This window comes from Rhinatrema bivittatum, chromosome 1 (assembly GCF_901001135.1).
Source record: "Rhinatrema bivittatum chromosome 1, aRhiBiv1.1, whole genome shotgun sequence".
Taxonomy (NCBI): Eukaryota; Metazoa; Chordata; class Amphibia; order Gymnophiona; family Rhinatrematidae; genus Rhinatrema; species Rhinatrema bivittatum.
Genome location: NC_042615.1, coordinates 366,854,435 through 366,868,624, shown reverse-complemented (window position 1 = coordinate 366,868,624; position 14,190 = coordinate 366,854,435). Strand labels below are relative to the sequence as shown.

Sequence of the window (14,190 nt, the reverse complement as noted above, 5' to 3'; positions counted from 1 at the left end):
TTGGGGGGGGGGGGGGGGGGGGGGCGCGAGTGAGAGGGAGGAAGAGAGAGAGAGAGTGCACCTCTGGGGATGGCACCTTAGTAAGCAGCTATATATGCTACTATAGGAGGCCCACCTAGTAACTCGGGTGAGGTTTAGGTAGTAGTGTAGGGGTTAGGGGCCACTTTGACATGCAGAGTGAGACGTACAAACAGAACAGTACACTCTTGTGATGTCCTTCAGCGTGAGGAAACTCACACAACGATGAGATTTGTACAATGTTCTCAACTTAGCTTGATGTTACCCAGGTAGAGAGTCCATCAAGCTAGGTTGAGAGAACACTGTACAAATCTCTCCCTCTCTATCTCTCCCCTAGTGGTTACAGGTAGGAACTGCAATAATTGTGGTATTACAGCAACGTGCAAAAAGGTTATCACACTCTGCAGTAATACCTATGCGAAGCGTTAAGATAATAGCCTATTTATTGCAATGTACACTATCATAAAACATGCCCCTCTTCCTTTTGTATGCGATAGTTTGATGAATCTAGCCCTTTAATGTTTTGGACTAGTTCTCCAGTGTTATGTACACTGATCTGATAATGGGAGAATATAGCTCTTGAAAGTTTGTCAAAAATGTATTTAGCTAATAAATCACCTCCCATAAGAGGCAACAGTCTACAACATCATCCACTTAAATTTTCACAAATGCTTTATCCTTTTCTTATTGGAAAATGTACCATCTCAATTATACTATTTAAAATACTTTTATCGCTCATTCAAATGTTCAAACACTGAATTCTTATCTCATTGATATATGTGCACTTTAATATATCAATGAGATAAGAATTCAATGTTTGAACATTTGAATGAGCGATAAAAGTATTTTAAATAGTATAATGGAGATGGTACATTTTCCAATAAGTAAAGAATAAAGCATTTGTGAAAATTTAAGTGGTTGATGTTGTAGATTGTTGCCTCTTATGGGAGGTGATTTATTAGATTGAGATCTACAGACGGTCTAGGTTGCGGTGTGTGGTTTCATTTGTGTGTTACAAAAATGTATTTAGATCAAAAAAAAGTATCACCTACCTAGATTTCTATATATCATTTTAATATAATTTAGAAAATTGTCCTGCATCCTTTTATAATGTCCATATTATTTATCTGTTGGTTCTTTCATTCTGCCTAGCAAACAGATGATCAATTACCCTACTTACTTTGTCAAACCATTACACTGAGCAGTTGTAGAAACCAGTTTGCTCCTTCCATGGAGTTGTGGATCACAAAACTGAGAAACAATAAAAAAAAAATACAGATATAAATGACAGATCAGAAAACCTCTCAAACAGGGTTTAAACTAGACAGAACCAGCTGTTCGACTTGTCTTAGAATGCTAGAGTAAAAACATTTTCTCTTCCTGCATTTGAAGAGAATTGATGCGACATCACAACCCACTCAAGCAACATTAAGAAACCTCAAGAAAGATTTCTGCACATCATGACACCCACTTGCACTGATGCACCAAAAACAAAGTATGGCGTGTTCACTACACTCATGTCTCCTCTTTGATGATGCAATGCTACATATAAAGAGGGTAGAATCAATCAGGAGAGACACACAGTGAGAAGGATAAGAACCTCCAGTGCAAAACATGAAATAGATCCCTTGAGGGTTTATTTTAAAAACTTTACAGAATGAATAAGACAACCAGCTAATTTAATTGGTTATTTTTAAAACAAATATTTAGCCACTCAACTAGCTAATTTTATGAATTAAATCTGACTAAATCTCAAAATAGAAAATAACTTCCTGTTTATACCCAAATTTTTAGCCAGACCAAACTGGCATGTTTTTAATTGAAAATTCACTTAAATCTAGCTGTGCAAAATTGAACCTGTTAGATTTAGAACTGATATTTGTGTACCTGTGGTTGCCTAAGTCTTTAAACTGTCTCAAAAAATATCCCTGCAACTGAACTTTGGCTAGTTAATGTGGGGAATTTTGAAAACAGAAGTTTAACCAGCTGATTCCTGATGTTAGCAGTTAAATCTTTTGAAAATGGACCCCAATGGGACATAAAATGGGAAAAAGATAGGCCCATGGATGAAGGGGTCTGCTCCTACTTTCAGCCATAATACCTGAACTTCTATCTCTGTGTAAGACCTGTGGATCCTTGTTGCTGGTGAGATTGGCTCAGCCTACAGGGTAGGCCACGTTGGCCATCACTGACAGCTGGTGGAGCTATGCAGAAGAGAGACTGAATAGGAGCTTCACCTATACCAACCCCGTTACTCTTGGGTTGAGTTCTCGGATTCCAGAGGCCGACAGTTCCTGGCGAGAGTCTCTGTGGCAATGGTGTAGGCATTGATACAGGGCCAAGCAAAGGTCAGAGGCAGGCAGCAAACAAGAATGGTCAATGTCCAGGCAATGGTGAGATCCAGAAGACAGTCCAAAGAAAGGCAGGGAGATGAGGCAAGCAGGACTGAGGAGACAAGGCAGGCTGGGCCGAATAGACAAGGTAGGCTAGGTTTGAGAGATGAGGCAACTCTGGGCTGGAGAGACAAGGCAGGAAGCAGGAACAGGAACATAGGAACCAGAAGCAGTAACCCACACTACATACAACAATGCAGAAGACCCATTACTGAGGTGTCCTCTGGAATTCCGGGGCATTTTTAGTAGTGGGTAGGACTTCATCAGTACGTGCTGGGTCTGGATTTCCCACTATTGGCCCTTTAAGAGGCACCATATACCACGTGCGTGTACCTAGCAAGACTGCAGGAGCAGGGCATCTGGGCATTGTGTCTGAGCAGCCATCATCGCTGGGACCTGTGTTATTTGAGTGGCATTGGAGGTGAGTCTGTGGCCCGCAAAATGTAACAATCTGGGAACTGCCTAGGCAGGAGCTTGTGACCTTGAAGGCAGAAATGAGCATAAAAGGAGAGAGGAATTCTGACTGCTATCTAGTGATCTTCTGGCATGATCCTTGCAAGGGACATGAAAGGCAGAATCTTTATCTCCTGTCACCTTTCTTCTGGATCCTGAAGCATCCTGCTTCCTAAGAAATAGAAATAGGAGATTACTAATATGATTCAACTGACAGTGATAACATGCAAATTCTTAGATGCCACTCTGCGGGGAGGCTGCATATTGCTGTTCTATACTTGTCATATCATTACATGTTTGGTTCCTCTCTTTTCTGCCCCAAGTCCCCTGGGCTCAGTTGCAGTTTATAACAAAATGGGTGCAAGCAGAAAGAGGGCATCAGCCTTATGGTCGAGCCCTACTTCACATGGTTCCTGATTCTAGTTAATCCCATTTTTCAACCCCATTTCTTTAAACTGCATACTTCAGGAAAGGGTCCCATATTCTCATTGCATTCTGATATAGAGATGTGCATCGGGTGCCCGATCATTTCGCTTTCGGGTTCGTGTGGCCATGGGAAAATCTCGTATTCCCGCGGATCGGCATTTTTTTTTCGTGAAAAACGATGTTTTACGAAAATTCGGGGAACATGCAATCGTTTTATCGGTTTCCCGATCCATGACGATTTAGGAAATATCGTACCAATTTCCTAATCATCAAAAAATGATTGCACATCCCTATTCTGATATGTATCTATCACATAGAAAAAGATGAGTCCCATAGCTATTACTCTCTAGATTATCTGGATTTATTTTTCTCTCTCAGGTTTGTTCTGAAATTTCCAGTGTTGGGCTACATTTGCCTTGCTACCCGAGGCGTAGCGAGGGTCCTCCGACGCCCAGAGACCAATGCATTTGTGTTGGCTCCCATGTGCCCCCTCCTTTCTCTCCCACCATTGCATCACTGCCTAGCACAACTGTGTTGGATCTCTTTTCACTGGGGAAGGGTGGGAACCCAGCCAGCATGTCACCATAGGGTGCTGCCGTGCAGGGCCAGTGCTAATGCTTTTGCAGCCCTGTGTGAAACAATTTACAGTGCTGGCCCTTCCTCGTTCTGTTTTTTTTAAATATTTTATTTGTATTCTTTTTCTAATCAGGGTCAGTGCAAAGGGTATTACGCACCCTAAATGAAATCTTATAGCTTTATGCCCAGCCTTCCCCCAACCATGGCCCTCTCCACAGAATTTCAAATTAATCATTTATAATAAAAGATTTTACATGAAAAAAGACACTCAAAGTACAATCTTTTGAAATAAAAAATATCACAACAGCATGTATATTATATTTACATGCACTGCTGTGGTATCAACCACAAAACCCTGTATGAAAGCCAAAAAGATCCTTGGAACACATATGATGTTAGGACTATTGTAACGCATGTTGGGTGTGGGCTTGGTCCTCAGAAAGCCATGAGAAAGCAAAATTACAATTACAATATAATAAACCTCCCTTTCCAAAACAGCACTAACTGCCAGCACTCAAACAGTTACCACCCTTTGAAAAGGTGACACTGCAAATATTACACCACGCCCTAAAACACCAATAAATCTGCTATAAGAAACGCGGAATAATCCAAACTTCTATAGAACCCTACATTGAAACGACACATTAGCAGAATACTTAACTTCAATCACAAATATAGAACACAGACAAACCCTCTTCAAATATAGAATAAAGTGACCGTAAAGTATAAAGTACAGACAAACTAAACTGGAAACTGCAACATGTCAGACTCAGTATGTAGTGCATGTATGGAAAAACTAAAGCATCATCCTTCCTCAGAAATCATCAAATAATAAAATCAAGAAATATAAAGCATCAATCATAATAGTGAAACCATATTAATAAACATAATTAATATTTCAAAACAGGAGATGGACAGAATAACATCCAATAAAAGACTGATATATTTTTTTTAATTTCCCAAACACCAATATAATATTTCAAAATCGTACACACATCAAATAAAACATAATTAATTAAATCAATAAGGATAAAAAAAAATCACTCACTCTCCATACCTCAGAACTTTTGACTTCTGGTCAACTTGAGATTATCATAGAGTAGTGAGAGGGGAAGGGAGGTGCACAAACTTTTTCCTCTCTCATACACACACACACACACACACACACACACTAATCTTCATGCTCACACTGACACACTTAAACACTCTTTCAAAACTCACACATGCTCATAGATACACAAAACTTGGGTGGCTCCCTCTCTTTCAGGTTCAAACACACACACACACACACACACACGCTGGCTCACTCTCTCTTGGGCACACAACACTGACTCTATCCCTTTCTTCCACACACACATACACTGGCTTCACTCACTCTCCTCCATAAACACAATCTAGCTCCACTCCCTCTCCTCCAACCACACATTCACACACACACAGGTTTCATTCTCTGGACTCCATACTCATACACTGGCTCTGCTCCCTCTTCTCCAAACACACACACACACACACACACACACACACACACACACACACGCTCCATTCCCTCTCTTCCATACACACACAGGCTGACTCCATATCCTCTCCTCCACATACGCACAGGCTCCATTCCCTCTCCTCCATCTCCAAACCACACCACCACATACACACACACACAATGGTTCTATTCCTCTCCTCCCTACCACACACAGGCTGGCTCCATACCCTCTCCTCCACATACTCACAGGCTCCATTCCCTCTCTCTCATAACACACACATGCTTGTTCCACTCCCTCTCCTTTAACACACACCACCACACACACACTTGTTCCACTCCCTTTCCTTCACACACACACAACCATACACACCACACTACTCTAGCTCCACTCCCTCTCCTTCACTCAGACATCCATAGGGCTGATTTCACTCCCTCTCCTTCATACACACACATGCTGGCTCCACTCCCTCTCCTTCCACACACACACACACGTTCCACTCCCCTTCTTTATACACACAAACATGTTCCAATCCCTATCCTTCATACAAACACCCCACATGTTGGTTCAATTCCCTCTCTCATACATACCACACATGCTGGCTCCACTCCCCTCTTCTTCACACACACCCATCACACACACGTTTACTCCCCTTTCCTTCACACACACACAAAACATACACACACACGTACTCTAGCTCCACTCCCTCTCCTTCAATCAGACACCCATAGGGACTTTCACTCCCTCTCCTTCATACACACACATGCTGGCTCCACACCCTCTCCTTCACACACACACACACACACACTGGCTCCACTCGCTCCCCTCCACACAAACATACATGGGAAGGCTCTGGTTCCAGCTCCAGTCCCTCTCCTTCAGTTAGGACACGGGCCTCCTCCACTTCTGCCATTGGGTAGGATGGGCTCCCCTGGTAACTGCAGGCCTCCTTCTCCTCTTCTGTTGTCAAGCAGAATGGACTCCCCCTGGCAGCTGCAGGTTTCCTCCATTTCTGCCACCAGGTGGGTTAGGTGTCCCCAGAGGCTGTGGGCCTCGTCCTCTTCTGCTGCTGGGTAGGATAGGCACCCTCAGTGGCTGCAGGCATCCTCTTCCTCTTTTGATGCCAAGTGGGATGCACCACCCTGGTGGCTGCCCTCTGCTGCCAGGCAGGATAGGTACCCTCAGTGGTCCCAGGCCTCCTCCTTTTCTGCCATCAAGCGGCATGGGAACCCCTGGTGGCCATAGAGCCTTTTCTTCTTTGTGTGATATGGGATCCCCTGCCCCCGTGGTGCCCCCCTACAGCCTGGCACCCAGGGGCCTTGGCCCCTCACTATGCCACTGTTTGATACACTAGCAAGCTAACCCCTAATGGGATGTCACCCCCAACTGAAGTTACTCCCTTTAATTGACAGGCCCAACAAGATAACTGCAGGGTGAAACAAATTCTTCTCACGTTATATATTCATGATATCTCTACCAGTACATCTCTAACATGTCTTATATGGAACAGGGAACATGCCCACCCCCCCCCCCCCCCCCCATCACCACCACATCCTCTCCAGCACCTATTGGAATCAATTAGACCAATTTTTTGAAGCCTAACCAGAATATTATACCAATGACAAAAGGCCTTGCATCTCCATAGTCATCATACATAAAGAATTGCCATGATTGAGTCTCCATACTGTTTGTTCCCAGTGCTTTTCTTAAATCTTAAGCCAATAATTCTTTGAATTTCCTTATTGGGTCTTCTGTCCCTTCCAATAGGATCCAATAATTTTTTTTATATTAGATCCTTATATACAGTTGTTCACTGATCAATTCCTCAAATGCTTTTAAGCATTCTGCTGACATTTGCTTCATTATGTCCCTTGTTTAAAAATCTCCTCTTCTGGTAGATACCTACCAGTGTTTAGATACCTACCTCTTAGGTAGGTATCTAAACACTGGCACCATCTCCACTTCATGCTTATCTCTTAACTGTTGGATAAAGAGAAACATTCCTTCATTAAACAATACACCTACATAATTAATATTGTGGTTGCATAGCCATTGAAAATTTATCTTACTGAGGTGACTAGGAAAGTGATGATTGTTCCTCAGGGGGACAATGGAGAAAAACAAGAAGATATTTTACCTCTGGATACTACAGCATGCCAATTTTGCAAAGCTCCAGCAAGAAATGGGTGTTCGCCAGTTATGTCTCCTTGTGTTCTATTGGGCACACCCAAGAGAGACTGAAAAGATACACTTACAGGAAGCAAATCCCATCAACAAATCCATCTCAATCGAGTGCTTCTTGGTTGGGGTTTTCCTTCATTCTATAATTCTCTCCAGGTACATGACTATTTGGTAAGACCCAAGGCTCAGCCCTCCTCTCTCTCTCTTAGGTCCACCTTTTTACAGACCTGTGCCCTTTTTTTCTTCCAGATACATTTGGCCACAGCAGAATTTAATCCAGTCCAAAGGTGACTGTGATCCAAAGCGGGAGCTTCTCAAACAGGAATAACACTCTTGAGCATGTGTTCATTTTAATGGTCATGATGTTGCCAAACCAGGAGAGAGAATAGGGTAGCCATTTTTTCAGATCTTATTTGATAGTTTTGAACAGAGGGGGATAATTCAGGGAGTTCAACATAATAAATTATACTCAGTCTGTGAATTACCAAATATTTCAGGTATCCCGAGATCCACTCGCAGGGATAGTTTTGATTTCTACATCCAATTCTGGAAACAATCCTATATCCACAGCTTCATCTTCTCTAAATTGACTCTATATTCTGAGAAGAACACACTGGATTCAGAAATTATTTCAGCCAACCTAGCTAAAGACTGAAATGGATCATTAATGAATAGAACATCATCCACAAGCAAGGCTATTTTATGCTCCGATCTCTCTTTTCCCTACATGTACTTTATATTTGAATTTCTCCTAATTGCAGTGACCAGAAGCTCTAAGGAGAGCACAAAACATACTGCAGTGGCTCCCTCTACCAAGGAGAAATTGTTTCAAGTGTACATGGTTCCCTATATAAGCTTGATATCTGCCTGAGAAAATTAGCCTTTTTTTAGCTGCAAATAAAAAGGAATAGTCCACTTTATGGAAGGTTTTTTTTTGTATCTAGGGAGTGCAAAAGGTAGTCAAGATTTCTTTCTTGAGCATTGTACAACAAGTTCGTGACTGTTCTTACTTTGTCTGAATCCTGGTATCCTATTATGAAAATGAATAGGTCTTTGTAGATTAACTTAGGCAGGAATCTCTCTATTCAACTTGCCAGAATTTTTGCAAAGATTTTTACGTTATAATTGAGGAAGGAAGTAGGCCTATAGGACCCATGCTCCTTTAAGTTTTTCTCTTCCATGGGTATTACTGATATAGAAGCCAGCTTCATAGATTTAGGGAAAGACTCCCCTCTTGGGATTCCATTAGCTAATTTAGAGGTGAGGGTGTAGGATAACATGTTATATGAATTCAATGAACTTTCCCACATTCAATGCCACAATTGCCTTTTCTATTTCAAAGTGGGTGATTTCTCTGTGGCTCTACCTTGAGTCAGCCACTAGATAGCGCTAGGTCCCTGCTTAGAATCTACATCTCAGTGAGCCTCCCATCCTCTTCAGACCCTCCCAACCTGGAGGGCTGTGGTTGGTTGCCTGAACCTATATAGAGAAGTCATTTTAGTAATCTGGGTAGTCAGTAGGGATGTGCAGAGCAAAATTTTATGTTCATATTTTTATGTCCGAAAGGGGGTCCCACTTGCGGCCAATATGGACATAAAAAAAAATCCAATGAGTTGGGTATATGTACATATGTGCAAAAAAAAATTAAACCCCCCTCACCCTCCTTAATCCCCCCCCAGACTTACCACAACTCCCTGGTGATCGAGCGAGGAGTGAGGACGTCATTTCTGCAATCCTTGGCGAGAAGCATGTGACGTCGGTGGCACGTCGAGTGACGCGGCGTCACGTGATTCCCGGCGAGTTCGCGCCGGACGGCTCGTTCGGCCCAAAAAGAACTTTTGGCCAGCTTGGGGGGGCCTCCTGACCCCCTCAAGCTGGCCAAAAGTTCTTTTTGGGCCGAACGAGCCGTCCGGCGCGAACGAGCCGGGAATCACGTGACGCCGGCGTCACTCGACGTGCCGCCGACGTCACATGCTTCTCGCCAAGGATTGCAGAAATGGCGTCCTCACTCCTCGCTCGATCACCAGGGAGTTGTGGTAAGTCGGGGGGGGGGATTAAGGAGGGTGAGGGGGTTTATATTTTTATTTTGGCTCAACAATCGCGATTTCCCACATATCGAAACATATCTATGTTCGATATGTGGGAAATCCGATCGTTTATGTCGAATCAATTTTTTAAGTAAAAAAAAAATATGAGTTGCGTTTTACTAATGCGGTCAATCCGAATGCACACCCCTAGTAGTCAGTTTCAGATTGATTCAGAGCAGTGAGGATGCAGATTTCCTACTCCTGGTGAGGCCTCCCAGCCTCAACATGAACATTATTTTTAAGAGGTTTTCTCTCTGTGCACACCCTGCCAGAGGGTCATCCTTTATTTAGTTGCAGTGTGATAGAATTTTTCAGATCCCCTTTTGGGATTCCTGTGAAGGGGCTGAAGACCTATGAGCCCCTTTACTCCCTAGGTGAGTTAAGCATCAGTGACAATACTCACAGGGGTAGATTTTCAAAGGGCTACACGCGTAAGATACACACGTAACCCCCGAAAAGCTGCCCCTGCGCACGCCGAGCCTATCTTGCATAGGCTCGGCGGCGCGCGCAAGCCCCGGGACACGCGTATGTCCCGGGGCGTGGCCTGAGCCTCCAGGCACAGTGGCCATTTGCCGCTGTGCCCGGGATCGCGGGCCAGCCATCGGCCGGGGCACGTAACTTCTTCAAAGGTAAGGGGGGTTTCTAGGTAGGGCTGGGGGACGGGTTAGGGAGGGGAAGGGAGAGAGGGAAAGGTGCGGGGGGCGGAGGGAATGGAGGCAGGCTGCCTGGCGTGCGCAAGTTGCACAATTGTGCGCATGTTATAAAATCGGGCGTAGATTTGTTTGCGCCTGGTTGCGCGAACAAATCTGTGCCTGCGCGCAGGTTTAAAATCTGCCCCACAGTGTAAGATGGCCAAGATGTTTCCTGTTGTCTCAAGAAAAGACAGCTGCTTAAACCTTGTTCCCTTTGAAGAAGGGTTCCCCTGGACACAAAGGACAAGGGCTAAGACCTGCGAGCCCTAATCTACTCCCTAGATGGGGCAAACACCAGTGACAGTGAAGCAGCAGTCACTGCTGATTTTAGAGAGCCAGTATTCGTATATTGTTTGTGGGGAGATTTTTTGACTCACCCCTCTCCACAGGGTTCCAAGGCTGGGATAGCCTGGTTCCCACATTCTAAAGACTTTTCCTGCTAGAGAAGTCACAATCACCAACATCAAGAGAGGACCAAGATCTCTGGAGTTTCCAAACCAGATCTCCATCCCAAGGGACCAGGACAAGCTGGGTGACTGTGAATAAAGTGGACTCAGGTAGGATTTTTTGTGTTTGAGGGGTCCTCTCCAATAAGATTCACAATTGTCCACTGGGAAAGTTTTGTGCACATTAAAAACATCATGGAAGCTTTACCCAGATATCTGAGATAAAAAGGACACTTACACAGAAGAGAAAACCACTTTTGTACATCAAACCTGGTTATTTATGAAAGCCTTTCCAGACACCAACTGAATCCCTAATTCTCCTTAAGCAATTCTGATCACCCCAACAGGGTAACCAATAACTTTGCCAGGTTGGCAGGTTTCTTTTTTCTCTGTTAACTACTATCGCCGCTTCACTGTTCCAAGTTGGTATCTCGTCCCTGTTTTATTGTAACTGCTATGTTTTTCTTTTTAGCACCTGTTAATGTTATTATTATTTGCCTTTGTCACACCTTGTTAATTGTAAACCAGCATGATGTGATCCCCATCGCGAATGCCGGTATAGAAAAAATAAACTCAAATAAATAAATAAATCCACTGTAAATTCACCTTTATGAAAAATGGACTTTAGTTTAATTTAATTGTTAAATTAAATGTTTACTGATTCTTTAACACCCAATACCTTGTTATTCCTGGTTTCTCCCAGCATCTCCTCTACCTTATCTGCGACCTTATCTAAAAATGCCTCTGTTTTGTAGGCCAGTGATTCCTGTGTATATAAATTTTGATAACAGGAGTAGAAAGAGTCACTAATCAGCTTAGGATGTCTGGTGAACAGGCCATCTCTCAGCTCAACCCCCTTTGTATACCTATTAGGTTTCAGAGAATTTAATTTTCAAGCTAGAAGTCACCCTACTTTATTACCTTGTTCATAAAACTCCTGTTTAGTTATTCTAAGAGAAGCCTCCACTTTAAGATCAATAAGAGTATTAAATAGATTTTGCTTATTATAATAGTTTTCTTCTCAAGATATGGGAAGGAAATTGAGCATTTCTATTATCCAGAGCCTCAGACTTCTACACTTACTCTATTTTCCTTTCCAGTCTGAACTTGTTAATAACACTCTTCAGTGCAATAGTATAACTCCTGACTACTGCCTTACTAGCATCCATATAAGATTCCTGTGTAGGCTGGAGCCCTCACTGAGGTCAAAGTACTCTTTCAGGTGATTACCAACTTAGATAATATTTTCTTACCTTTATTTAAATGGAGTCATCAAAAATCCATTTTCTTGCTAGGGTTCAGCTGTAATAGGCAGGAGATTAAATCTGGTGCATGGCTGGACCAGGTAATTACTACAATTTCATTTCCACTATAGCAGAAAGTACATTTCTACTTCCCTATATATAATCTATTTTTGAGTAAATATTATGGGAAGCTGAGAAAAAGTTGTAAGCCCTGTCCTGAGGATGGACACACCTCCAGAAATTGATTAACCCTCTCCTCCTGACTCCCGAGAAAAGGTTGGAATTATGCTGAGATAGCATTGATACCCCTCCTGTCTTGTCAAGCTCCCATTTGGCTCCTTACCTCCTGCAAAAGAAGACAGTGATGTTAAGAAATTAGCAATACATTTCAATTTGATAACATTTGGGGCTTATAGAGAAGCTAAAGATCATTTGTTTACATACTTTGCAGTTCAATATAATAATCCTTCCCTCCCAGTCTTCTTATATCTCATTTATAAAAAAAAAAGGAAACGTTTGCATAGGAGAATTCCCTCTCCACATTTTTTTCCTAGCAGAGGAGGAAAATTTAACAGACGCAACATGTATTAAACTTTAAATTGACTTCCCTAGATTTTTGAAAGCGAGTCACCTTTTCTCCTGTAGGAATTTAACTGCAGGTTTTCATTTGGCTATTTCTTGGTAAAGCTTTACCTGCTTTGTTGGGGCATTCAGACCTTTAGCATTGATGGAGAGGTATCTGAGATGAGTGCTAGCATTAAAAGTTACTGAAAAACAAAAGGCATTAGAGCACCAACCCAGAACTCTCTTATGAGAGGGGACTGGGTTGTGAATTCAGCATACCAAGACCGTTTATTCTCAATTTGTGTTGTAAAACTCTAAACCCTTTGTTCTTTGGAACAAAACCTCCTTACCCGGCTCTTAATATAAAACATATCCCTACCTACCCACCCATCAACCCCACCCCCTACTTACCCACCCACCAACCCCTCCCCCCCTTAGGTCAAGGACCTCTTTGGATCCCGACCTTCAGGTCTTCTTCAGAGAAGATAGATGCAACTCTTCCCCTCCCATCAAAAAAGGAAAGAGATAAGGGAAACCAGCTTACTGGCAGAAATATAAAGAAACAGCATGGAGCAAAAGAAAAATAGGGGACGAGGAGTAAAATAAATAGAGGAGAAGAAGCAAATGGGGAGGGAATAGAAAGATGAAAGCAAAGATGAAGATGTTATCATAACCTTTCTTCCCCCCCCCCCCCCCCAATTCCCAAATTGCCCTAAGAAAAGCCTTCCAAACTCTTCCAACTCCAAAATTTTCATGAAGAAGATTACAAAAAAAATCCTAAAGCAAAAAAAACCTGCAGATTGCTTCATGTTGTCTCTGATCACCACATCATTACACCTTTCTCTAGGACAGGATACCCCTTGATCATGTGTATTCTCTGAGGCTACAAATTCAGTCCTGCCAATCCCTGAGCACATTCTTCATCTTCTTCCTTTCCCTCAGAGAAGAGCTTGGAGCTACCTGATTGTGCTTGCTGCAGGCTTCTTTCCAAAAGTCTAAGGTAAAACAAAATCATTCTTTAGCACCTCAAGAGTTATCCAAACACATCTGTTAGCCCATGAATAAGCTATTATCACTTTAGAGTTCATGTAGCATTTTCTTTTTTTACAACTTTTTTTTTCATTAGGATGTATTACACTTTTGCAGACCGGAGAGAGAGGGAGCAGGAACGAGATGAGAGAGGGAGGAGGAGAGAGAGAGGAGGAGATGGGAGAGAGAGAGTCGAGAGATGAGAGAGAGAGAGACTAACCTATAAGGCCCTTATGGTACTTAGTATTTATATCTCTATATGAGACCCAACTAGTAACTCGAGGTAAGGTTTAAGTAGTAGTGTAGGGGTAGGGGGCCCCTTTTACATTTCAGAGTGAGACATACAAACAGATCAGTGCTCTCCTTGTGAAGAGTTGATGACCTTCGGAGTGAGGAAACTCACCCAAAGATGAGATTTGGACAATGTTCTCTCAATCTAGCTTGATGCTACCCAGGTAGAGAGTCCATCAAGCTAGGTTGAGAGAACATTGTACAAATCTCAGCTTTGTGTGTTTCCTCACTCCGAAGGTCATCAAATCTTCACAAAGAGTGTACTATTCTTTCGTACGTCTCACTCTGAATGTCAAAGAGGCCCCTAACCCCTAC

General features: G+C 42.8%; 1 long non-coding RNA gene across 1 annotated transcript; it reads right to left on the bottom strand.

The window, feature by feature from the left end:
* Positions 1-1,716: 1,716 nt before the first annotated feature.
* On the bottom strand, positions 1,717-13,472 carry LOC115080841. The gene is made up of 3 exons (XR_003853683.1): positions 13,349-13,472; positions 12,224-12,337; positions 1,717-3,036 (listed from the first exon to the last, which is right to left on the bottom strand). It is a non-coding gene; the product is annotated as an uncharacterized LOC115080841 (long non-coding RNA).
* Positions 13,473-14,190: the final 718 nt, after the last annotated feature.